We start from the raw sequence: 25,689 nt of genomic DNA on the forward strand, positions 1-25,689 counted from the left end.
GGTGTAAGCTCCTATAAGGGTAGGCTCCAAGAAGCAGTCCCCGCGGGCTCAGTTCCGGGAGCCGGAATTCGGCCGCTTAGTGCTTGGTGTATGCTCTGATAGGAGCAGGGTCCAAGAAGCAGCCTCCGCAGGCTCCGCAGCCCTGGGCCAGGGCGGTTCCGGGAGCCGGAACTCGGCCGCCCCGCGCTCGGTGTTCGCTCCGATAAGATCAGGTTCTAAGAAGCACCCATGCACTGAACCCTAGCAATCTGTCTGCAAATTTTCCTTGTCTTACTTCAGAAAACAACAGACATTGACATTACAATGTGATGTAGATGAGGAAGTCTCTGATTCTCCAAGAGGAGTATGAAAGAGACAACTTTCTTACTACCTTTCAGGATAGGATTTCTATGTGGACATGCGTTTTTACTTCAGTTTAATAAATACTTGTGAGTATTTTGCCAGGTTGTAAGATAAGGATGCACTTAGATTTGTAGGAAACTGCTGCCCTGTTGTAATAAATGACCCAGCCTTTTGCATTCCCACCAAAATGCTGATGCTCCATCACCTCCTCATCAAGTGGTTTGCCAAGTTTATCACTCCGTATTTTCCAGAGGAAAAGAACCAATCAGATTCCAGAGAGAAAGAGAAGGAGATTGAGATTTTAATGAATTGTCTCATGTGTCTGTTGGATTGGTCAAGTTTTGAAAACCTCAGGACAAACAAGTGGAAGAGAAATAGGAAGGAAAGTATATGTCACTGCCTTTAGTGTGAAATATTCAGGGCAGAAAAAATAGGTAGACTAGAAACTTGGGTAGGGATTCCTTGTTGCATTCTTGGGATCAAATCCCTGTTCTTCAAGAAGTTTGTTCTTCTTAAAGAAACCTAAGTCTTTTCTCTGAGAAATAATTTCAGTTGATTGATTGACTGCCTTTCACCTAGTTTGTTGAGTGCATTGTTCTTTATTAAAAATCTATGATGTACATGTTAACCACATCTAAAATATACCTGCAGAGCAACATCCAGAGAAATGGCTAAGCACCATAGCCTAGTGGAGCAGACACATGAAATTCACCAACACATCAAGGTTTGGATTTACTGATTATAATAGATGCATAGTGTTATCTCATTATTATTTGAGTTTATAATTCCCTAAAAACTTCTTTCAAATACTTCCAATATGTACATTATCTTTGTTAAAGTGCCTATTTGTATATTTGTGCCTATTTGCACATATTTCATATTGGACTTTTTGATTCTTATTATAAGAGTTGTTTACATGTTTAAGATACATGTCCTTTCTTAGAACAGGAAGTTTGCAAATATTTTCTCTGAGTCAGTGGTTTGTCTTTTAATTCTTTCAACAGTATCTTCTGCAGGACTGATTTTTTTTTTTTTTACTTATAACAGAATCCAAATTACCATTTTTCTTTGTACATGCATGTTTGTCTAAAAACATTTTACCAAACCCAAGTTGTTCAAATTTTTTTTTCCTGTATTTTTTTCTCTTGTGGAAGTTTTACCTGTTTGTTGATAGTAAACACAGTTTTGATCCCTGGTCCATTCAGTCTATGGTCAATTTTGAGTTAAATTTCATGAAAGATATAAGAAAGTTTTGTGTCAGTTTGAATTTTGGCTAGGGATTGTCAAATCAGCTTAGAAACATTTTTTTTTTTCCCAAAACAGTACCTTCTCTGTCCCTTGCTTCTTATCAAAACTCAGTCAAATAGATTTAAATGGGCTGTTTCTGAGATCTCTGTGTGTCTATTCTTTTTCCAATATGATTGTTTAATGTTTGTAACTTCCTTTATTCTTGAAATTGAGTAATTCAAGTCCTTTAGGTACCTCATCGTCCTAGGTATATAATTCTTTTTTAAAAATATATTTTTAAAATTTAATTTGCTAAATCTTGTCGAAATTTTTTAAATCTATGCTCATGACATGTATCTGTCTAAGGTGGTCCTGTTTGAAATGTTCTATCTGGTTTTAGAATGAGGGAATACTAGGCTAGTTAGAATGAGTTAGAAAGTTTTCTTTCCCTCACTTTCTCTTTTTTAAAAGAGATTGTGAATAACTGATACAATTTCTTACATAGATGTTTGGTAGAATTCAACATTTATGTCTTATACTTCTTTCTTAGATGGTTTTTCAGTAATGACTAACTGTATAGGCCTATCCAGATTATCTAGTTTTCCTTGAAATTAAGCTGGGTGTGGTGGCCTCAGCTTCCTTCCAGCAACTCTAGAGGCTGAGACAGGAGCATCACAGGCCAGCCTCAGCAAATTATGAGGTCCTAAACAAATAAAATAGAAAGAAAAGGACTCAGATGTAACTCAGTGTTAAGGTGCTCCTAGGATCCCCCCAAAACAGAATTTAAAAAAATATTGTTTACCTTTATTTGTTCCTTCTCTGATATACTTCTTTTCTTTTAGAACACCTGAATGCATTACCTATATTATTCTTTTTATGCCTAAAGGATTTATTTTAATATTACTTTAGTTACAATATCTAGTGATAATTTAATCTGTTTGTATTAGTCTGAAAAAGTATTTCTCTTTCATTACTAATGGAAAATTTTCTGGTACAAAATTCAAGACTTTTTAGTTCTTTTATTTGCTATTTTTCATTGTTTTCTGCTTAAATATTTTACTGTACTCTTTTCTTGCTTGCAGAATTTCTGATGTGAAGCTTGATGCAATTTATGCCCTTGCTTCTCTATAGGCAAATTGTCTTTTTTATCTGGATATCTGATTAATTCAAGATTTTTCTACCTTTAGTTTTCTGGAGATTGAATGTGATATGATTCATCTATGTGTAGATATTTTGACATTTATTCTGCTTGAATTCTTGGATCTCTGGGTTGGTCACCATAATTAGTTTTGGAAAATTCTCAAGCATTTTTGTTCAAATCATTCTTGGCATTTCAAAGACACATACATTATTGATAATATCCCACATTTCATGGAAATTCCATTCTTATTTTCACTCTGTATTTCAGTTTGAGAAGTTTCTGTGGGTCTACTTTCAAGTTGGTGATTCTTTCCTCTTTCCACAGCTGATTGCAGATTACTAATATCAGAAATAAGAGAGAGAAAGGCCTTTGAGAAAATCCAGGGACACTTAAGTTGAGAACAAGCTTTTGTAAATGTCCAGGAGTTATACAAGTTCTTACAGGGAAAGAGATGGTGGTGAAATCAGGGATTTTAAGAGTGAAATTGTGATGCTTATTTTACTGTATCAAACTGACTGGGATAAAAGATGTCTAGATGCCCAGTAAAAATTGTTTCTGAGTCTATGAAAGTATTTCTGGAAGAGATTAGCATTCAGATTGGTAAATGGCATAAAGAAGATTGAAGTCAAAACGTGCATGGATGTCATTGAGTCTATTGATGTCCTGTTAGAACTAAAAGGTGGAGCAGGGACATAATTTGCTCTCCTTTTGACCTGGTACATCCATTTTTTTTCTGTCCTCATAATCTGTGATCTGGTTCTCTGAACTCAGTTCCTCACAAAAGCACTCGAAATTCAACTGGAACATGCATCACCATTTCCCCTGATGAAGAGACTCTCTCCTCTCCTGGGAGAAGACTCTCAAGTCTTCAGGCAGAGATTTAATTATGTCACCTGCTTTCCTGGATCTTCAGCTTATGCATGACAGATCACAGGTCTTTGCAGCCTTTAAAACTACTGCATGAGCTAGTGTGTGTGTGTGTGTGTGTGTGTGTGTGTGTGTCCATTTCTGTTTCTGTAGAGAATGTTGACTCATATGTAAATATTTAACATTCTCTTGCTAAGCTTCGGCTCTCCCATTGATTTTCACTAAAAGTTTTACTCTTCCATGGTGAGGGTGGAATACATTTTTTTTTTCCTTTGGTAAAAATATATCTCAGGATGACTACAAAACGTGTACAAAGAATCTATATACTTCTGATTGATACCACATAGAAAAAAAATATTTTTGCTGGGCACTAAGATGTGTGCTTCATACACAATTAGCATTTACGTTCACACAAGGATCATTTGAAAGAGGGATCCTAACTGTTGTAATATTCAAGAAGCCAAGACTAAGAATAAAAATGTTGATGTAACTTGCCATAGGCTTCGTAAGTGAAGAGCAGCCCATGCTTCACAAAATGTTCCTAACAGGACTGCTCTGCATGGAAGGGGGGCGGGAGTTGAGGAAGGGAGAAAAGAGGAAGAACTTTGTTTCAAATATGCTATCTTACAAAGTATTTCCTTTAACCACTGTTAAGAACTATCCCTGAAATAATATTTTAGCATTTTGTTCAGGTGAGGCTAGTTTTTGCTATTGTTGAAACTAACTTCACATTTTAGTGTCTTCACTCCATTAAGGTATATTTTGCTATATGTTTGAGCTGTGATCTGGGCACTATGGTGCCCAGCTACTAAAGCTTCTTTAAGACTTGCCTGTAGAAGATCTGAGTCACCACTGCTGCTATAGGAAGGGAAAAGAACCAGGAGGTCCAGGTCAGCTCTCTCATGTGCTCCCCTGAGTATGGCCCATATTACTTTTATCTGCAGCATATTGATTTGAATTTATCACTTTGTGCTCCCCAAGTACAATGGGACTTTGAAATGTGAGAGTAGATGAAATGTTGGGTCAATAAATATGTTTGCAACAGTGACAATGACTATTATTTTATTCATTTTCTTTTTAAAGAATAACACATTAGAATAATTTGTGGCCATTTTTATTTTATAATTATTTTTCATCTCTTATTGAAAGAATACATTTGTGTTTACTTTTATAACCAAGTATGCATATACTTTCTTTTAATTAAGAGATATATGGTAAAAAAATTCATAATATCACTCCATAAGTACAAAATGTAATAAAATTTTTAAATTGTACACAAAAGCACTGAAGTGGTGTCTTTTCTTTTTTAATAATAATTAGTTATATATGAGAGCAGAATGCATTTCAACTCATTGTACACAGATGGAGTACAACTTCTGATTTCTCTGATTGTACATGGTGCAGAGTCACACCATTCATGCAATCCTACATGTACACAAGATAATAATGTCCATCTCATTCCACCATCCTTCTCACTCCCACCCCCTCCCCTCACTCCCCTCTGCCAAATCCAAAGTTTCTCCATTCTTCTGAAGTGCATACCCTCCCATTATGGATCAGCATCCGTAAATTAGAGAAAACATTTGGTCTATGGTGTTTAGAGATTGGCTTATTTCACTTAGAATGAGATTTGATTCTCCAACTCCATCCACTTACCTAAAAATGCCATTGTTTCATTCTTCATGAAGGCTGAGTAATATTTCAAACAAGATATGAACATATTCCAAAGGACCTTCATCCTATAAAAAAAAGTACACTGTTTTCACACACTTATATTTGTATTTCTGAACTGGCACAAAGTAAAGAATATCTTTGTGAAGCATAAAAATAATCTACATTAAAACCAGAGCTTAAAGAGGCAAATAAACCCTATAAACAGGAGACTAAGCTTTGGGAAAATACAGAGTTGATAACGGAGAAGTTGAAAAAATTTAATCATAAACTAGAGATTTTGAAGGCTGGTTAAAGTGTTCCGCTCTGATTTCACACACAGGCAAATACAGCTTCTCTTTGGAGGAAAACTGTCAAAAATTGTGCTGCTGATTTTCCAGAGTGACTTCAACCATGTATGAAATAGAAAAAAAAATTCTCAAAACATAGGAAAAAAAGTAATGAGAAATAGTCTATGTAAATAACTCAGTTGATTATCAGAATATAAAATAATTTTAACTGAAAATGTTAAAAAGATATATCATAAAACCATACATTTGTAAAATTCTACATTCCAATGTTCTATTAAATGTTTGACTCAGGATGAAAATAATTGATTGGCAGGTGAACATAAAGGGAATTCAACAAGATGATTAAAATATGAAATAGAATGGAAGAAATAAAACCAAAAGAAAAAATCAAGCTTGTATCTGAGTATCAGGAGTAAAGAGAGAATGTGAGAAGTTAAAGTATTCCAAAAATTTGTACTAAAATTCTGAAATTAACTACTAAAAAAGCAGAAAAGGAATTAATAAGTTCAAAGTTGGCTGAGAGAAAGAAGATATAGGAGACAAAACTATTGATTTAAAAAATGCTGAAAAGGATTATAAAAACATACCATGTAGAAGGGAAAGTGACATATATATACCCACACACATATAAGTATGCATATATGTGTCTGTATATATATGTAAATGACTAACTTTAAAATTAAAATCAGATTTCCTAACAAAAGCCAATAAAATTCTTAGTCCTGTAATATATTTAACAGCTGATATAATTGAAATATAAGCATATACATCACCAAATATTACATACTGCTCATCAATAAAAATAAGTTAGCAGGAGAGTATAGAGGAATGCCACAATCATAATGTTAAGCAAAATAAATCAGACACAGAACTGTACACATTTTTCAATTTCATTTATGTAAGTTTCAATTGCAAGTCAAATTCAATGAAAGTATTAGAAGTCACAGTAGGAGTTAACACTGGTAGGGGTGCAACAATTAAAATGGGGAAAGGGAAGATTCCTGGAGTTTGGTTGCGTTCTGTTGTTTTGAATGTGGGTGTTGGTGACATGGATGTGTTGAGTTTTTAAAACTTATCAAGTTTTAGATTTGCCTATATAAGTATTCTACTTCAATAATAATTTTAAAACAACAAGAAAGCTATGTGTTATAACATAAAGACTTAAAGGCATTATTATGGGTTTTATTATATATAAAGCTATAGAGTGGTATACAACTAAAAAATGATACCTACAAATCTGTTATGAAATTGGGTGCTTCAACATCTCTCTAATTTATTGAAGTTTCAAGTTGATTAAACTTGAGTTAGATTAGAGAAAATATAGCAAACAAAATTAACAACAAAATTAACAAGGCTTGCTTTATTAAAATATATAGCTAAATCCCTTTCAATATGAGATATTTACAAAATTTAACTGTACTAGGCAATATGAGAAGTGGAAAAAATTCAAAGACACGATATTAATGAGTCCATAATATAATTAAATTAGAAACTTATTAAAAAGGGATAAATAAAAAATCTCCACATCAAAGACATAAAAAGCACACTTTCAAGTAATGCATAAATGAAAAGGGGAATAACAATGAAAATATAAAAATATACCTGTAACTAAAACGTAATGAAAGCAGAATATGCTAAGAATGTTGAAATTCTGCTAGACTTAGAGAAAACAGGTCATTAAACATGTTAGAAAGAACAAAAGTCTGTAAATTGAGCATAAATTGTAAAAATCTTTTAAAAAATTTCAAAATACCTGATGATGGGAAATAATTAAGAGTATTAATGAATTAGAAAACTAGTCACAAAAGGGAAATCAAGAGGCTGGGCACAGTGGCGCACGCTGTAAACCCCATGACTCTGGAGGCTGAGACAGGAGGATTGCAAGTTCAAAGTCAGCATAAGCAACTTAGTGAGGCCTTAAGTAATTGGAGATCCTCTTTCCCAAATAAAAAATAAAAAATGCCAAGGATGTGGCTCAGTGGTGAAGCACCTCTGAGTTCAATTCGCAATGCTATCCCACCCCCACAAAAAAGGAAATCAAGAGAACAAAAACTGAATCAAAACAAAAATTTTTAAAATAAATAAACCTCTACCAAGTCTGATATAGGGAGGTAGTAGGACAAGGATCAGAAAAAGGAGAATGGGGGACAAATGAAAAAATTAGGAAAGAGGCCAAAAACAACTACCATGAAGAATGACAAGTGGAAGTAGCATGTGTTCATCAGACATTAATATTTTAATAAAATACATGCCAATGCATTTCAAAACTTTGACAGCATTAAACAATTTTTTAGAAAAAAGATAATATTCTCTAACTCACATAACCATTAAATAGGGTGAATTAGTAGTTAAATCATTCCATGCAGAATATACTAGGAGCAAATATTTTAAAGTTACATTCCACCAATTTATAAGGAACAGATTATTCCAAAATTACACCATCTCTTCCAATGAAAAGAAAAATGGCAACTCGGGACAAATTTTTTGTTAACAGGATGGTGAGAAAGGAAATCCCCAGCTTGTATTCACCTACTGTATGAATAATAATTTTGTAGCTATTTAAGGGGGTAAAAGGTATTTTGTGGGAGCTTAGGGGTTTAGGTAGGTTGTTGTGGTTAAACCCAAGCTCAAACTAAAGTGACAGGCTCATTAACTTGGTTTCAGGCACAGAAGCGGCCCTATCCTCCTGCGGGTTTGGTTCATTCCTTTTCAGCCTTGGGCCTGCCACAAGAACCATAAGCTAACGGACCACGGAAGAGTCAAGCCCACTTTTGCCTCCAGTGACAGGGCTGCAGAATTTGGAGTCAGCTATGGATTCTAAAGCACTACTGAGAGTCAGCTACAGAATCTCTGCTGCTTGTTTGAGAAGTTTTGCTGCTCTGAGTTCCTGGGGTATGTTTGCCAACCTCAGTGCCACACCAAACCTTGAAGTGACCCTGAGGATCAGCTCCAGTTCCTCTTGGTTATACTGGGAACATGCCTGCCTACACAGAGCCTGGGAAGAGAGGTTCTGGTTGGAATTCCTGGGGCAGGATTGACCAGCTTCATTCCCACAGCAGATTCTGAAATGGCCTTGAGACTTGCACCAGGCCTTCTCAGCTGTATTTGCAAGTCCATCAACTGTGGACCTCATTGCATCTCCAGCAACAGGCACAGGATCTGACTCCAGTGTCTAACTATGATTTATCAGGGCAGTCTTATAAGTCTGGGACCTAACAGAAAGAAAAAGAGAAAGAAAAAGAAAACCCTTTACTTGCCAAAACTTCTGCAGACTGTAATATTTGCTTGCTCCTTCAAATGCAAATATAATAACACAAGACTATTTAGATAATGAAGAATCAGTCAAACATAATAACAAATATTCATAAATGTGTATACCATATTAATAGACTGAAGGATAAAAGTCATACTATTACTCAAAAGATGTAGAAAAAAGTTCAACAATGTTCAACATCCTTTCTGTGATGAAGATCTCTCAATAAATTAGGAATAAAAAGTTTGTATCTTAACATGATTAAGGGCATGTGTTACATGTCCACACTGACACCATACTCAATGGCAAATGGTAGAAAGCTCTTCCTCTAATATCAAGAGGAAGACAAGGGTGTCCATACTTATCACATTCATTCAATATAATTGTAATAGATTACTTTAGCAAGTAGTCAATAAAAAATGTAAATACCATCCAAACTGGAAAGGAAGAAGTAAAATTGTCCCTGTGGATGACATAATCTTTTACATAGAAATCCCTAAAGACTTCACCAAAAGACTGTCAGACTCAATAATATTTCAGGACAAATCAATATAGAAAAATCATTCATGAGGCTGAAGCAGGAGAATGGCAAGTTCAAAGTTAGCCCAGCAACTTAGTGAGGACATAAGAAACATAGCGAGACCCTGTCTCAAAATAAATAAATAGATAAAAAAATAGATAAATAAATAGGGATGTGACTCAGTGGTTACGCACCCCTAGTTCAATCATTAGTACAAAAAAAAAAGTCCTTCAGGTTTCTTTACTAATCATGAAATATCTGAAAAAATAAGTCAAGAAAACAATCTCATTTATAATAGGATAAAAAAGAACAAAATATTTGTGAACAAATTTAACAAAGAATGTGAAAAATATGTACACTGAAAACTAAAAGATAATGAAGAAGAGACAAAAGGAATGATATAAGATTACATGAATAAGAATAATAGTGTTAAAATGTTCAAACTTGAAGACCTGTAGATTTAATGCAATACCTATCAAAATGACAATGGCATTTTTTCATACATACAGAAAAAAAAAACTATTCTAAAAAACTATTCTAAAGTGCATATGGAACCACAAAATACACCAAATAGCCAAAGCAATTTTGAGAAAAGAGAACAAAGCTGGTGGCATCACACTGCCTGGTTTCAAACTACATTATAAATGTATGTCAATGAAAACATAGCATGCTGACATAAAAGCAGCACATAAATAATTGAAACAGAATAGAGAGCTCATAAGTTAACCAATGCATAAAATACACTTTGGAAATAGCAGTAAAAACACATAATTAGGAAAGGAAAGTCTCTTCGATAAATATAGAGTGTTCTGAAAACTGTGTACCCACACACAGATAAAAGAAATTGGCCCTTGCCTGAAACCATACACAGCAATTAACTTGAAGTGGATTGAAGACTTCTATGTAAGATCAGAAGACATAACACTCCTTGAAAAACTGTGAAAAAGCTCCTTGCCCTTGGTCTTGGCAATAACTTTTTATGCATGACACCATGTGCACAGACAACAAAAGCAAACATAGACAAATAGAACTACATCAATCTACAAAGCTCCTCTACAGCAAAAGATACAGTCAACAAAATGAATAGGCAGCCTATGGAATGAAAGGAAATCTTTGCAACTCATATATCTGATAAAGGGTTAAGATAAAAAAATAAGTAAGTAACTCATGAACTTAATAGTAGAAAAGCCAATATCCATTTAAAAAATTAAAACAGACCTGAATAAACAAGTTCCCAAAGAGGACATACAAATGGCCAACAAGTATATAAAAAGTTGCTTAGTATTACCAATCATTAGGTAATTCAAAACAACAAGATATCATGTCAGTCCTATAAGGATGCTATTATCAAAGAGACAAGACAAAAGGTATTGACAAATGTGTGGATGGAAGGGACCCTTGGACATTGCTAGTGGGAAGATGTATTTTTACAGGCATTATGGAAAATGGTATGCAATTTCCTCAAAGGGATAAAATTTGAACAATGAACAAGGAATCTCACTTCTAGGTGCATATCCAAAGAAATGAAATCATTACCTTGAAGGAATATGTGCACTTCTATATTCATTGTAGTATTGTTTACAATATTTAACAAAGAACCTAAATGTTCATCATTGAAAGGATGGATAAAATAATCTAACATATTTGTATTATAATATACAGTGGAATATTCTTTGGCCACAAAAAAAGAAATACTATTGTGAAAACATGGGTGAATCTGGAGAACATAATGCTGAAAAAATAAGCCATAGATTGAAAAGCAAACCTGCATGAATTCACTTATATCTGGAATCTAAAAGGTTGAACGTAAGAAAGAATAGAGTATACTAAGGCTGAGAGGTAAGAGAAATGGGGAATCTTGGTCAGAGAATACAAACTTTAAGTTACAGATGAATAATTTCTGAGTATCTCAGCTACCATGTGCTTAGTAACAGATGAGCTAATTAATTTGAGGTATTAATTGCATAACATATATGCATACCAAATTATTACTGTGTAAACCTTGAATATATGGAATATTTATTTGCCAGCTAAGTATTTTAAAAGTAAAAATAAAGAGCTATATTGGGAAAAAAAAAACAAAAACCTAAAACCCATTTCATGGGACCAATAAAAGAACACTATCAAACCAGTCTAGAAGAATTAGAAAAATGAACACTAGAATAAGTAGCATTATATCCTGCCATTTTCAAAACACATAGAATTATTAGTAATACTAACATTGATACTGATAAATAATTCATTGAGCACAGATTGCTTCAATTGTTCTAAATGCTTTATGTATGAAATATCATTTCATTGTCACAAGAACAAAAGAGATAGATGTTGTGTTAGTCCATTTTCTGTTTGCACTAACACTATACCACAGACTGGATTGTTATAAAGAAGAGAGTTTGATTTTTGACTCAGAGTTTTGATCCAATGTGGTGAGGCTCAATGTGGTGATGATGTTGCAAAGAGTCCTGGTATAGCTCCAAGAATCACAGAATGAGAGGCAAGGAATGCATATGTTCTAGCCTTTCTCCCTCTTCATGTAAAACACCAGCATCCATTGGCAGGGCTCCACTCTGTTGTCCTTATCTAATTATAGTCACCTCTCCAAAGCCCCACCTCTAAACAGCGTACTCAGATTAAGTTTCTATTCTTTTGCTTCCCCACAATAGACATCAAACTCTAACATGAGGGGACATGGAAGGGATGCACCACATTCAGATCACAGCAGGAATAGCCTTTATTTTAAAGATAAGAGGTTTAAGAATCATGGCTTGTGCTTTACTTTCCCAAAGGCCACAGAAGATAGAACTCGACTGCAAGCCCAAGAAATCTACTCTGAATCCACACTCTACCACTACATCTTTAGGTATTGCTTACTTTTTTTTTCCTATCTAAGCAGTTTATTGTAATAATCTTTAGGAATAGACAAAACACACACTATTTGTGCCAATAAAAGAACCCATTGCCATGTTTTACCCATGATAACAGATAAAAAATATTTCAATTATTATAACATGCTATTTCATAGTTGCTCTCAGGTTTTTATATCTTGACACCTTTTGTGTTTTTACTGGGAAGTGTTAACCATTTTATCAATACATTTTTCCAGTATACATTCTGAGTAGAGATTAATGTAAAAACAGACTACACTAGAAAGCAGAAGTCAATGATTACAATAAGACACCAGGCTCACAGATATGTTCGTAGATAGTCATCAGATATATTTGTTGTGTGAAAAGGTGGATATGTGTGATTTTCATATTAAAGCTGCAAAAGTCTATGGTTTAATTTTTAATGATTCTGTGAATTATGAACTGCTGTCAGGCTATTTTCATAGTAAAAAAAAAGCAGTAACATTAAAGATGCCATCTTCTGCAAAATTTCTTTTGAATGTACTGCAATGTCATAGTTCTTTCAGTTTTCATTTTGAATGTTTTTGAATGTGTGTTTTTGGATTACCACATTAAACTTCAGTAATCTTACCAAGCAGTGATAAAAAGGCAGGTCAGTCCAAATTAATGAAAAAAATCTGATGTGTATACATCTTATATGAAATGTATTTTCCTACTTTCATACATAGTAACGGGTAGAGCTAAAACAGAGATATCTTGATATAGTTTGTTTTGATGAATACAAACAATGATTAGACTAGTATGTCAAATTATAGAAATAGATTTCAGTCACCCATACTTACATAGAAATGTAGGTCTTTTTTTTTTCTAATCAATGGCTAGTTACAATTTACTTCCTGATATATCTGTAGCACTTGGTTCTGTACTTGAAATCAGTGGTGAGCAGACAGAACATTCTTTACTTGTTTCCTAGCTTGAAAAATAGCAAATCTTGAAAAAGCAGAATGGAGTTATAGCTTTAAATAATGTTTTTAAGATATTCTACTAAAAAGAAAATGTTAAAAAAAAATAGTCCATTTCATGATGGACAGTCTGAATCCATGTACTTGTCTGAAGGTCATATATAGTAGTTGTACTGAATTCTACATACTGAAATTATATCTCATGAATATCCACAAAATGGATTTATGTTGTCTTATGCCCTCTTATCACTGACCACCAGGAAAGATAAAAACATATACTAGTGATTTATGTGTCCCAAATATCCTTGGCAGGGAAATGAATAAATAAATAAATATCAGAAAACTCAGACCATTTTCCTTGAACATCCATGCTCAATAGAGCAGGAAGGGAAAAAGTTACATTTGAAAATCATTTATAGTAAGGCATGTGGAAAAAGTCTTAGTACTAAGAACCTTTTTAACTCTCTGTCTTCTATACCCCACGTTCTAAGTCTTTGAGAGAAACACATATTTAACACTAGCCTTTTTTTTATTACTCGTAATTGTAGAAAAACAAATATTTCTCACCTTCAACTTTGAAAAATACTTTTCAGTACCATATAAATGTCAGCCATTACTCATGATGGAATTTCATTAGACCAATGAAAAGCAGAGCATTAAGAAAGTGGTTTCTACAGCTTACATCTAGAATGTCCTCCAAAAGCCCATATGTTGAGGTTTAGTCCTCTGCTTGATGATATTGGGAAGAGATGGAACCTTAAAGAGGTTAGGACTTGTGGGTAGTCTTTGGTCACAACAGATATGCCCTTGATGGGAACTGTAGGACCCTGGTCACTTCCTCTTTTTTCTATTTTTCTATTTCCAGCATTGAGACGAGGCCTTTGTTCTGCCATGTGCTCACTAATAATGATGTGCTACTTCACTATAAACCCTCAAGGAACTGACCCAATTAATCATGAACTAAATCCTCCAAAAGTGCAAAACAAAAGAAACCTTTTCTCTTCATAATTGATTTATCTCTGTTATTTGTTATGGTTCTGGAAAACTAAGACAGTGATAGCAATAAAGTGTGATAATCACTTTGGCAGAGTAACTTAAGAATACACAAATCCAGGACTATGGCGTGGGACTTGTAGAAGTGTTGAGAGAGTTTTGTGAAAGAAAGTTGAGCAAAATGAAGATAACTGCCAAGATTGCCTCAAAGGGCAGGCATTTATGGAGGGCTACAGAGAAGAGAGTGTGCCAAGAACAAGTAATAAAAAAAAAAAAAATGGGAGAGAAACTGTTGCCAGATGGGGCAGATCATGACACACTGATATCAGCTTCACTTGGAAATGAGCCTGAGGACAGTTGTGTTTAAAAAAGGAGGAGGGGCACTTAATGAAAGAACAACCGGACAAGCTCATCCTCGGCGGCCAAACTCAAGCTGTCTAATAACCAACTCTTAAGGATCCAGAAGTCTCAACTCTGTCTGAGATTTGGAATATTAACTTCGAGCAGGAAGAGTGCTTAGAAGTCATGGGTATGGGGAGGTTCAGGTGATCTGCAACTGCTTGTCACCCTCCCAGCATGGGTAGAAGGTTGATGAAGGCCTGGTGCTCCCTATGGAAACATTATGGTCACCCTTGAATTGCAGGGAGTGAGAAAAATCTCCCAATGAGTACAATAATTATTTCAATAGATGATAGATAATCTTTTAGTTTGTTTCAAACTTGTAGCACTAGAAATGTGTTTCCAGTGGATTTTATTAAGATTATTATATGATATCTGAGGGAAAAAATTCCATTGTCTATTTTTTTTAGATGTTTCTGACAAAACACTAGGACTTTATAAGCCATTATATTATATAAATTATATAAAGTAAGGTTGCTCTTTCTCTTTCTTCCCATCCCTGGGAGAACTCTTATAGAGCATCTTCAACTTTACTAATCAAAGTGACTTTCTAGTAGCTGCTACACAGTTGGCATTTCCTGGGAACATGCTATAAAATGATGAATTTCAGGTTCTTTCTAGGCTAATAGTGTCATGTTAATAAATATCCTCCAAAATATTTGTGCGCACCTTAACATTTGCAAATCACTGAGCTACTTTAATCACTTTAAAAAATACAAGTTTTTGGACTCCACTCAATATTCAAATTAAGCAGAGTGTGAGAGGTAAGCACTGCAGTGAAAAAAATGTAAAGCTTTCTGGGTGAGTCTAATATGCTGCTAGGATGGAGAACCTCTAAGATAGAAACAGCCTTCATTTTGACACAGAAGGAATGGAGATAATTTCTGACTTTTCTAAGCATATGTGACAATTTTTTGTCACAACCAGAAGCAGACACAAGGTAACATATTACCAGGTACATTCCAATTCACTGAAAGTGAAAGACACATTGAAATGAGATGAGATCAGCGTGCAAAATCATATAATAATAGAGAATTAAAAATAGCATCTATTCCAGAAGTATTCAGAATAGTATTTTGATATTCCAACAAACTTCAATTCATACTGCGCCAGAAAGAAAAAAGATGCTTCATTTGTGTCAAAAATGCCTTCACAAAAATAATTTTGTAATCTTTTAGTCCTTATATTCAAAATTAAAGTTTTATAAAATAGTCCTTCCTTTCATAAGATTATATATAAAATGGAACTTGGCATTTTCTCACTGTTTTACAGGCAAGACATATATCTAATAACAAATGAATAGATTTTTTTTTCTTTTGTCTCAAAGTACGAGGTTTTGACAAAGAAACAATTTCCTCTAATATTTATTCATTGCCTTAAATTTATCTCTTACCCTTTCCTCCTACGTGTGAAATCAGTTGATATGTTTGTTCCCAGTTTTATTTTATATGCAATATAATTTTTTGATTTATCTTGATTTCATTTCAGAAAAGAATTCTTGTGCAAGTAGTTTTTGAAATGAGTATTTTGGAGGCTCAGCATCTTTCTCCATGTAAGAATCCTAGACTAAAAGAAGCATTGTCACATTACAAATGTCTACAAAGCCTTATTATTTCTCACTCTGAGAGGTGGCAATAGTTGACAACAGGTGAGCAACCTCTCTCCTACTGTAGAACATTAATAGCAGCAATAATATCACTCATTTTAGCCATTTCTTTAGTAGACACCTTGCCATGGCTGTAAAGAACAGTCCGTGAAGAGCTTGTGAGACTAATGTGTAGGCAAGTCAATACAGGTTGAGGTCGACTGGCTATTTAAGACTATTTAAATTAGTCTGGGAAAACTCTTGTAAAATTAATATACTTTTAATATAAATTATATCAATGAATTTATAAACTAAGTTTCTAATATGTAATTCATAAACTTAATAAATAACTTATGTTTGTTCATTTTACTCTTCAAATCCACCTCACACTAATTGATCATTTGCTAGACAATAAGAAGTTAAGAAAAATGGTAGAAAGAGGACCGACCTTGAAATCTGAAGAAACTTGATGTAAACTGTGTCTTTGTTCCTTATTGATGAGTGAAGCTTCTTGTTACTTGGTTTCTTCAAGCTGTTTTTCACAAAGGTAAGAAATGGAGACAAAAGCTATGACTTAACATTATAATAGAGCTATAGGGCCTTGCTACTGTAGGCACATAATCAGTGGTAATTTTTTTGAATCTTATTGAAAAAAAAGAACACTTAGAAGCTGAAAACTGTGGAGAGAGAAAAAAACAGCTTGTCATTATAAAATCATAGCTTTAAAGTGAGAAGGAAAAAGAAAAGGGAGAAAACAATTCTTTGTGTCTGAGAAGAAGACAAAGAAAAGAGAAAGGAGCAGAGACTTTATAAAGGACTTCCAGGGAGTTGTATAGACTGTTAGTCTACCCCATCATTTGTCAGAGACTGATTCTCAAACCTGTTCTCAGATTTACCAGAAGAGAAGAGAAGAGAGAGAGAGAAGGAGAGAGAGAATGAATTATACCCTACCTTTAAATCACTGAAGCATTGTTTTGAGATTGATGAGGACTAAGACAATGCAAGAAAATACTGATACTGAGTGAAAAAATTTTAGAACACTAGAGATAAAGAAAGAATTTAAAAAGTTCTAGTGAAATAGATAAAATAAAGGACTCAGTGATCAGAAATATATCAGACTTCTTGATAGCAACCTTGGAAGCAGGAGGTCAGCAGGGCAATGCTTTCCAATACAGACAGACAAATGATCTACAACTTAAAAAGCCAGTCAAACCCAGACACAGGGGAGTATAACATAAGAACATTTCTGGATATGCACAATCTCTCACAATTTTTTCTCTTGCTACATTTTCTAGAAAGTGACTTGAAATGTCTACCTCTAAAAAGAGATAATATACCAATGAAGGAGTTCAATGAATGCCATTCTCAAATATGCCACTTTGTTATGCTGTTTCTTCTAACAAATGCCACTTGGGGAACACAAATGCATGGAAAGACTCTGAATGAACTTTCTTTATCTGTCTATGGACTGATCCAACAAAAGGAACTTAACCATTAAAATCCCTCTTGGATCTCATCAACTAGGTCAATACCACACCAAAACAGGTTTTGTCACAGGATGCCACCTATTCTTCTGAGGCAAGTTTCATCTTTTCTCCAAAACATTTCTATGTTCTATGTTACTTATACTCCTCCTCCCTTCTTCCTTGTAGAGAGGGTGTATAAAATTCTAGATCTCTCCTGGGTTGTACATTATTCACTTTTTGTTCCTATGATGTACTCAGGCAAGTAAACAATTTGTAAATATATTTTTGCTAATTTGTCTGCTGTGAGTTTGTTTCATAGACTCAGTTATCAAACCCTCAGAGGGTAGAGGAAGATTTCCCTTCCATACAACAGGAAAGAGGAAGATATGCAACCCAGAATGTGGGATATTCAACATAAGAAATAAGAAAATGAATGGGAATAGGAAAGACAGTAGAATTAACCAGACATAACTTTCCTTGGCTCATTTATGAATAAATGGCCACCATAACTCCACATCATGTACAACCACAAAATTGGGAAGTTATATGCCATGTATGTAAAATATGTCAAAAATACACTCTACTGTCATGTGTATCTAAAAACAATAAGTAAAATTTTAAAAGTTTAAAAAAAAGAAAGAAAGAAAGAAAATGGCCAGGAGGACAATGAAACAGGAAAACAAGAAGGCAACTGTGGACCAGGCATACAGCACTATTAGTCCATTTAGGGCAGTGTGCTGCAGGAGACAGGTTGAGTGTTTTTCACCACAACTTCTACCTTTGCATCTTTTTAACTTGATGAAACTACTTGAAACCATAGTATAAGCCAAGAAAGACAATTTGGTATACAAGAAATGAGTTGTTCCATCTAGGATGGCAATGAAGTGAATTCAAAGCTAAACAGCTGGTCTACAGAGGTAGACCATGCAGGACAATAAAGGCCTCCAACAGAAAATTCTAATAAAGGAATTTGGGATTCACAGGTTACTTAATTTTATGACTTTTTTTTTTTAAATGCACTTCGCATATAATAGAAGGCAAATCAAGATTTAATGATGCATAATAAATCTAGGAAAATAAAATCAAGCACACAAGAATTCTAAACTTCAGAAAAAAAGAATAAAAAAGTAAATGTAATCATACTAACACAATGACTGTTTTTTTAAACAACATAACCTCTGCATGTTGCTTTAACCCCAAATTTTAACAGGATTATACAAAATAGGAGAATGAAGGGTATGAAAGAAACTTTCAAAACAAGAGATCTAAATCCTCTTTTGCTATAACAGGAAGTCAACTGATATTCAAAATAATAAATCCAATGACAGTAATTTATTCATCGCCTTTAGGATTATGAAAACTAAACAACTATAAGAGGGCCAAGAGTGCTTGCTTTTGGAGACAAAGACCTGGGTGAAGGGGTGGGGAGGGAGTGGTGAAGCAGAGAGTCATTTGGTTTTAATCCTTTTAGTTTTACTACTTAACTTTTTAAGCTATTGTGTATGCATTACTTTGATAAAATAGAATTTAATGAAAATATTTATGATGCAGGTTTTAAGCCTCTTTGACATTATCAGGCTTACTTCTCTGGATGGCATTCATCTGCTTTACTCTGTCCACTTGTGTTTCCATCTTGACTCCTATGCAGCACTAAGACAGGTATATGCACATGGGCGTGAATAGTGCTAAGCCAAGCCATATCCCACCATATAGATTCACAAGGAAATGTATAGAGGACAAGGCGTTATTTTAAAAAGTCCGTAGATAAAAGAAATTCTGTCTTTTCTCTGCAAACAGGAGGCTGCCTAGCAACCATTATCCTGCAGATGGAGCATAGATTAGAACACACATTTCCATTTCTGTACCTATGATGAGAGTCAGCCTATCAAAAATAAAACTTACATCCCTGATTAGTTTGGAACCATTTTACTACTCTTAAATCTAACTTTCTTATGAATCAGTTATAGGAAAAAATAAAAAATGCATTTAAGCAGAAACAAGTGCATTAAATTGCCTGCAGTGTGTAAACATTATTTTTCTTTCTAAATGGTTTAATAGTGTTAAAATAATGTGTGCAAACCCGATGCCAGACAATAAGCCACTGATGTAAAGCATATGTGGTTCCAAGTTGAAGTTGAGTGAGTTCCATTATGTTTCACTGCATTATGTTTCATTGTATTATCCTTTCCACTTGAGTAAATGTTCTGTACTCAATTTGGACTTAGTCATGCTGTAGTTTGCCTGTCAGAAAATTTGCATTTCTCTGATCAAAATGAAAGATGTGTTTGAAATTTATTGGAAAAGTGGGTGCAGAAAAGGCTTTAAGTGCTTCTGAGATCATTTCTCTTTTATGATGATTTGTAAAGAGCTTTAGAGACAAGGTACAAAGCTTCTAGGAGTGTCAGGAGTAAACCTCTGTCCTCCTGGGTGCAAGATTCCTTCCCAATTAGCACACACTCCATTAACTCTTTAGAAAGAATGAGTCATGACTGCTTTTCTTTGGTATGAAAATGAAAGGATAAGAAAATCAAGTATCTTTTATTCTCCAGCTCTCTCTCTTTCTCTGAACTTTGGGCATCTGATAGCTAATAAAAAATCATGAAACAATTAAATGTCTCAAACTTTCTTTTTTTTTTAATTTATAAAATCAGTAGCAGTTTATGTATCCAATTAATCCAGCTCCACACCCCTCCTCTGCAGCTGTACTAAACCAGATCAGAATGAGTTCAAGGAAAATACATAAAACACTTTATGGCTGTCTTATTGTAAGTCTTTGGCTAAATCTTTTTCTGAGGCTGCCTTCTCTCTTCAGAGTTGAACAATAATGTTCTTGAGTGTTCTAGAAAATAGATGCCCCAGTTCTTTTCAACCAAGTCACTTTGTCTCCAAAGAAAGTCCTGATTCGGGCAGAGGTTAACTCCGATGTTGAATTAAAAAATAATTCTGTCTCCTAATATCACCATCAAAGTTCATTTTCAAAACCTATTGTGAAAATGTTATATGACTAATATAATACCATGCACCATGTGGAAACTCTTAACAGCCACTGTTAATGATAACATGAGCTCTGAAAGTCCCCATTCTTCCTCTTGGACCTTAAGGGCAATTGTGATGCCAGAACTTTTGATCTACTACCTAAGCATTATTATAGCAAATGAGTATTAGTCCTAGGAAAATGTAAGGATGTGATTTTTTTGTCAGAAAAATAATGTACAAGCAATTTGGGTTCCATGTTACTGGTTCAGAGCTCCATGGAAGCCATCCCCCTGGGAGGGAGGAAAACAAGTACAGCTGGAATTTTAAGACTCATCCTAGTTTTTCATTTCCAATAAAGGGATACAATTACTTTCCCTTTGACAGAAATGACATCTTGTTAGCTAGTTATTGCTGGAGGTTTTGTCCTCCTGAGACTCCTTCTTGCTATTGTGTAGCAAGCAGCAGGCTCCATATTAAACTGTTACCCTCAACCTATGAGGAGTAAAGTCACTTCCCCAGCAGCCCAGCCTCATCCCCCAAACTCCTTTCACCTCAGTGGGGATCCACAATAGTAAATCAGTCTATGCTCAGGACTGCCAGGGTGAACAATAAATCACAATAATTCTCCTACCGTTCAGAGAGTTCTCAATTCTTAGGAGATTTTTAATCATAGTGGAAAAGCAAGGGTGTTAATGAGGTCTATAAATTAAGTTAAAGCAGGGTAATTACGTCCTATGTTGTAATAAAAGCTGGGGTGGCCAATATCATTAAGGCAAATTAAACACTTTCTCAGATTGTGAAGATAAATTGAATAAAAATATTACTGTAAACAAGGACCTAGTTTGTTGTACTACATACTAATTATGGCATGGAGGCTACAATTGCTGCCTGGAGTTCACCAGAGCTTAGGAATGGCTGTGAGGTTTGAGATAAGCCCTGGGCTGCATATGGCTGGTAGGAAAGGGGAGATAGCATTATATGAGTGCTTCATGAGCAGCTATGGTCAGCCTTACACAGTCCATAAAATTGTAATCAAAATCCTAAACCAGAGGCCCGAAAAAACAAGCAGAAGAGATAATGTGAAAAGCAGGAATGAAACTTCAATCAGTATGGACATATTGGGACGGCACAATGAAATCTCAGCTGTATCTTCTGGTTGCTGACATGAAACGTAGGTTCATATAGAGGAAGAATTGGGACAGGGGTGAGAAGTATTCAAAATTAAGCAGTCTTGGTCAAATTGTTGTCTGGTCAAATTATTCAGTTCTGGTTCTTCTAGGTAGCTCCAAAGAAGTTTGGATCATTGGGGATCAATTTCCACTTGGCACTTGGGGTTTTTAACTGTCAGACTTGGGATTCTGGAAGAGAGCAATTCATTTTCCAGGAATCATTGTTTCTGTTGTGGGGAATTCTCATTCTGAGGTGATCTGGAAGGTGTATGACAAGGACTGAAGACTTGTAGATGCCAGTCTAGGAGTCCAAAGCAGGATGCTGGGGATCTCCCTGCATTTCTGGCTTCATTGTTAAAGGTCGATGAGATATGTGAGGCAAATTTAAGGTAAATAAACTGAATTTCTAGTTCTTAGACAAACACTCTTTAAAAATGATTCATATGCCCACTTGCAGAGCTGAGTGGGTACCTGACCCAAGATTTAAACTAATAAAGGACACAGATACAAACAAATACAGAAATGCCAAGAATTTTCGAGCATCAACAGGCCAAAGAGACACTTCTTCTTTTTTTTTTTCTTTTACCTTTATTTTTTTTTCTTAGTACTGGGGATTGAACCCTAGGGGGCACTCAATCACTGAACCTCTTCTCCATCTCTTTTTTGTATTTTATTGAGAGATAGTTTCACTGAGTTGCTTAGAGCTTCGATAAATTGCTGAGGCTGGCTTTGAACCTGTGATTCTCCTGCCTCAGCTTCCCAAGCTGCTGGGATTACAGGTGTGTGCCACAGCTCCTGGCTAAAGCACTGCTTTTAATAACCACAGGTTTTATAATTCCCTGTTACAATATTACAATGGCTTCCTCTTGCTCAGTGACATGTACATATCTTATTGAGATGAGTATATATACACCTTTTAGATTGCTTATTAGAGTCATCTTGATTCATGAGCACATGACAGATATTCTAACATGCCAGTAAATAAGGTAAATAGATGACACCAAAAAAGAAATGGAAAAAAAAATGCATCCATATGCATTTACCTCCAGGGTAAACATGTTACAAATGATTGAATAAACAAAATTCTATATATCTCACATTTGAATATATTTGTAATATGCGAAGTTTTTTCTAAAGACTGTTCTGATTGTATCCCAGAATTGAAAAACAACGCTACAAATGAAGTATTGTTTCCAGTATACTGAAATGGAGGCTGAGGTATTGATAAATTGCCTACCATGTTAAAATGACAACCACTGCTACAGGTTGCACTTATATTCAAAAATAAGCCTTTCTAATTCCAAAGCCCACATTGACGACTACCACATGACACGGCATATTAATCACCATCAGCCATCTGTGAGCTGCTCATACGAAGCAGGAAAAGTGACAATAAAGGAGCGATCCATATTCTAGAATTAGAACCAGAAAGGAAAATCATGGAAGTCAAATACTTAAGAACCAAGCAACAACATGCTAGGAAACCCAGGACCCAAAAGGGGCCAGGGTAGATCCATACGTGTGAGAGCTAAACATATTAGTATTTTTTTCTATTTCTAGTATTTTTTGAATAAAATGTAGAGAGAGTTAATTTAATAGTATAGTTATGAGTACAGATTCACCAGTGCCAAATTCAAATCCTAGCTCCATTTTCATTATAGTTAAGTTTGGGAGAAATTATTTAATCTCTTTTAACTGTTTCTTCATATATAGGTTGGGTATAGCTTTTATACTGAAACCTAATGATTGTGTGGAAATTAAGTGGATTAACAGATACAAGGCATCAAGAAGGGTGTGGATATACAACTGGTATATAAGCATTTGTATTTTAATTTTTGAGAATCTTATGTGGACATTTTTTTATAATATGTCTATATCAAATAGTAATACATTCCCTGAGATGTTTGTATCTATTTTTTTCTGTATTGATTTTGCTAAAAACAGTGGATTAGATCATATTCCCTCCCTTTTTTTTGATAAATAACTATAAAATCCAAAATAGTAGCCAATTCCTTGTGAAGTGCAGTGCCCACTCCTGTAGGTCATCAGGCAACAATATTTACCATGTAATTGAAGAACAGATATGACTTACATTTTCCAAATGAATACAATGGATGAGACCCTTCCCTTGTGCTCATTTGAAATACACTCAGCAAACCAAAAAAACAATCTGTCCAAAAAGAAAATTACCTATTCTTCCTTCTGTCAAATTAAATATCATAGAACATTTTGCCTTTTTCATAACATTATGCTTTTTTTTTTATGGGTCTTTTTTCCTACACTTGTTCCCTGATATTTTTCACCAACATTTCCATCTCTTATCTATAACACTGTATTAATCAATGCTCTCCAGAGAGCCAGAACCAATATGATAGATACATAAATAAACACAAGGAGATTTATTGTAGAAATTGGCTCTAGCCATTATGGAACCTGAGAAGACCCACAATCTGCATCTACAAATTGGAGGCCCAGGAAAGCCAGTGGTACGGCTGTATTCCAATCCCAGAAACCTGAGAACAAAGAGAGCCAAAGTTATAATCCAAATCCCAAGTCTGTAGGCCCATGAACTATGAGTACCAACATCTTTGGGCAGCAGAAGATAGATAGGTACCACAACTAAAGCATAAAGAGTAGTTTGTTCTTCCTCTGATTTGGGGTTCTATTGCAGCCCTCAAAGGACTGGTTGATGCCTGCCTGTATTGTTGGGGAAATCTACTCATTCTAGTGGTTCATATGTTAATTTCTTTAAAAAGCCCCCAACAAACAAACCCAGAAATAATTTTTTACTAGTTTTCTGGGAATCCCTTAGTTGGGTCAAGTTGACAACTAAAATTAGTCATCAAGATATGATAAAGGAAATAAAAGAGACACTGAGGAAAAAAAAAAAAAAGATATAATAAAGGGACATGACATGGTAAGTAAGTTCCGTGAGGGCAAGGATGATTTTCTACCTTGTATAATGCTTTATCTCGACAATGCTTAACACATAGAATCTTTTAATGAATATTTATTTATATATTCTTTTGTGTGTATCTCTACAACCACTCTTAAACATTCCTGGTCATAAATATAAAAATAAGTAAAATTCTTCTGCTTGTTTAACGGAAAGCATTCTGTGTCCTTGAAACTCTATAAAATAAACATTCAACTACCTATTGCTGGGCATCATTAGCTCCAAGTATAAAAAATACAATTAGGTCAACAACTTCAAAATTGTAAATTTCTAGGCATTTTTAAATGATTGATAAGAAACTCATACTAGAAAAATAGTTGACAATATATAATACAGTACATAAATTACATTTACATGTGTAATTTTGAAACAGCATAAACTAAACTTTAGTAAACTTAATTACTGCATGGAAAAATTAAAAGACACATATATTGAATTATTAAAAAATAAGAAAAATATCCACCAAGCTGGCTTTATGAATTACAATTGTAGTAAAACTTTTATATTAAGTGAGAAACACAATTCATATAACTTGAGAGGACATAATATTCTATTTTTAGTTCACTCTACCTTTCTAGATTGGTTTTAACAAATTTTTTTATTCTCTTTAATACAACTATAAATTGAGATTCTATAAACTATAATCTGATGATAATAAAAAAAATTTTTGAGCCAGTATGAACATCTGAATTTAATGAATATTGAGAGCTGTCCATTAGTAGAGCATCATTAGGTACAGCATTATAGTTTTGTGAGATCAGATCTACCAACACTACACAAGAAAGTTTTTGTAAAGTTCTGCAGCATGAGTCCACAATGAAGACTGGCTAGAGGCCCTGCATTCACAATCCCTCCTCATGGCACAGCTGGACTTCATTCTCTCCCCACCTTTTATTTAGACTGGTTCAGGTAAGCAGAACTTGTTGATGGAGGGAATATGTGTGGTGGTGTCAGTTCCAGGCATAGGCAGTTAAGAGGAGCAGTAGCTTCTCAGTACCATCACTCTTTTTCGGTCTGTTTGTGACC

This window comes from Marmota marmota, unplaced genomic scaffold (genome assembly GCF_001458135.2).
Source record: "Marmota marmota marmota unplaced genomic scaffold, marMar, whole genome shotgun sequence".
NCBI classification, from domain to species: domain Eukaryota; kingdom Metazoa; phylum Chordata; class Mammalia; order Rodentia; family Sciuridae; genus Marmota; species Marmota marmota.